Consider the following 2,944-nt stretch of genomic DNA (forward strand, 5'->3'; position numbering starts at 1 on the left):
TTTCTCTGTTAACAAGGGACATTACATGGGCTGGACAAAATTCAAATGCTAAACTGAATTTACAGGGGGCTTCAGTTCAGACACCAGGTTTATTGTCTCAAAACTGCTTTGCTTGGTGTTCGATTTGGGGCTAGCTGAGAAAGAGGCCTCAGTATTAACTTCTAGCTACTCTTAATGTTGAGGTTTAATTTTTTAATGCAACAGTTTACTACCCATATTGTTTTTCAAACTGGCCAAACTTGGAACCAGCACAGAAGACTGGGACAGTACAGATGGCCAAGACACCAGGAACAGTTAGAGCCACATGTGTTCCTTAGGGATATGCATTTTAATTTCTTCCAAAAGCTGCAACTTCAAGAAATGACAGAGAGCTTTCAAATGTTGTTTCATGGGGAAGTTAACTATCTTCTGTGTCAAACATTATCACGGGCACTCTAGGGTTTGTTGTTTTTAAAAGGTTTACCTTAAGTTTACAGAACAACTATAGCACTCAGTTGTCAATGGGTGTTTTTATTAACTTCTTGGGATGACCTTGAAATTGTTGGATCTCAAAGTGGTTTAATGTTTAATTCAACTCTCATCTAAACTTAGATATCCTATTCGTGAGCACTGTAAACTTAAATGTAAGCCTCAAAACTTGTAAAAACACACCTTTCCATTAACAAAAGCAAGTGGATCGACACAGAAGACACTGCTGTTTAAGTTCACTTTTCATAGCAACGAAAATACTTGCCATCTATTAAAGTCACTAAATGCTGTTTTATTAAAAAATAAGGTAACTTACATATAAATCTTCATACGTGTTCAAGGGGGTATATTTTTTTGAAGAAAGCAGCAGAACTCCTTCTGTAACATATACAAGCTATTTTGAGCTTATCAATACAAGTTGCTATATCTTTTGCAATAAAATTGTCCCAAAGGCATATGTGCAGTGTATGTTATCTCTTACATGGTTAAAAAAAATCAACATCAAATATGTCCCAAGCCATTTTAGTATCTGAAATGTAGTTGAGGTTCTTATTAGATTATAGAAGACCCAGCAAGGCTGGTAAAGCCTCAGGTGTTTCAATGTCACTGTTTTACGTGCTCAGCAGAATAGAGGCCAAAGAGTGAGACAGCACAGGAAGAACCACCAAATTACCTATCAGAAGAATCAGTTACTGAAGTCTAATAGCTGAAAGGCATCAAAATCGTATATACTTTCCCAAGTCTGCAAGATCACATCTTATTTGGAACCAGACTTCTTTTAGAAGCTGAAAAAAATTAACACAGTCTCTACACACTTTGTAAATGCAGAATCAGAAGAGGATCCAGATGTCCAGACACGTGATGCGGGACCACTTAGCTTCAGGTGCCTGACCAGCACAGTGGAACCTGCCATCTGCCTGAGGCATCCAAAAGAGAAAGGCACCCAAGGGCTGGGCTTGGAGGCAGGGAGCCAGGCAGGGCTGGGAGCTCCCTGAACTAGTCACTGCATACATAGCCAAAAGGAGGCTGTCTGATCACCCTGTCCCTAGGAAATAAGCACCTTTGCTTTCAGGAGCTGGGCTGGTGGCTTATCACTGCTCAGCAAGCACAGTCCAGAACACCCACCTGGAAACAAGTACTGATGTCCATGTTCTGGAAGCCTTGAGGGAGCTCGATGACAGCATCTCCTGCTTCTAACTCCAGCATTAGCTACTCATATGCTGGGTGAACAACCAAATTTGATTAAAAGTTAAACCACTGTCTTCAGAGAGAGGTAACTCAAAGTCCCATTTCCCAGCTCTATTGTACCTTGCTGGTCCAGAGGTGGGACACCCAGCATCTCTGCTGCCACTGTGCCACCTTCACAGATGGCATCACCTGCTGTGTGTGACAACCTGCTGCGCCACAGCCACTTTGCTGCTTAGCAGGAGGAGGGTTTCCCCATAGCAGCTGCTGGATTTTGCTTCTGTGACAGGTGGGCAAACTTCCCTTCCTCCACACATTCCCTCCCCCACAGCTCTTCAGGACATGAGAGGAACTGTTCCAGTAACCAAAAGCTTGGGGGTTAAGCCTCCAGACAGAATCGATCCAATCTAAACATCCTTAACAGATTTAACACCCTACCTGTAAACTCCACAGAAAATTATCTACTTGGCAAGTCAAAGCAAGCAGTAAATATCAGGCGTACCATCTAGGCACCAAACGCTAAGTCAGTCTTCTGTGGTATACATACCTTAAATTAGTTCATGGATGAACAAAGTCACCCTCTCCTTCTTCTAGTTATTCTTCTCTGCCCAACGGCAACATTATGGAAACAACTTGATCCCGTCTCTTTCCCTTCCCCAACTGAGTCTGAAAAGCCTTAGACAGGACCAGCCCATCCACACCTTTGCTGGCACCTACATAATGAAAACGTTGCAAGCGTATGCCTGCATAGCTGGGTGCCTCAAATTCCTCAAAGTAGTCTTTTTGCTCTTTGTTAAAAAACTTAAGCAAGGGGGATTATCACAGGTTTTAGCACTGCATCAGCTACATCACTCACAGCTGCCAATCATACTGAATGGCAAAGAAACACAAGTGTTATTTTTCGTAACATCAGTTGAACCCCTTCTCTGACTTTTAATAAAAACTCTGATAATGCAGTTGAACCCAAACACTCACTCACAGAAATGACTTCTTTTTAAGCACAAAGAGAAACGGTAGTCACAACTTCACCCTGTGGCTGAAGAGAATACGCTCACTATGCTCACACCAAAATCATTTTGGGACACGTCTTGCTCAAAAGCAAACCCATAAGGTTGTTTGGAAGGCCTCCCATGTGGCAGGGTCACTACTACATTATTTGTGAAATCTTTCTCCCTACCTCAGGAATCGTCTACTGACCCTCTCTGCAGGCAGAGCACTGTGCTGAATTACATGGTCATTTCATAAAGCAATTCCTCCTCTCCTATGAGGAAGGAAGATGAGTAGGACTAAA

This window comes from Merops nubicus, unplaced genomic scaffold, assembly GCF_000691845.1.
Source record: "Merops nubicus isolate BGI_N331 unplaced genomic scaffold, ASM69184v1 scaffold12362, whole genome shotgun sequence".
Lineage (NCBI taxonomy): Eukaryota > Metazoa > Chordata > Aves > Coraciiformes > Meropidae > Merops > Merops nubicus.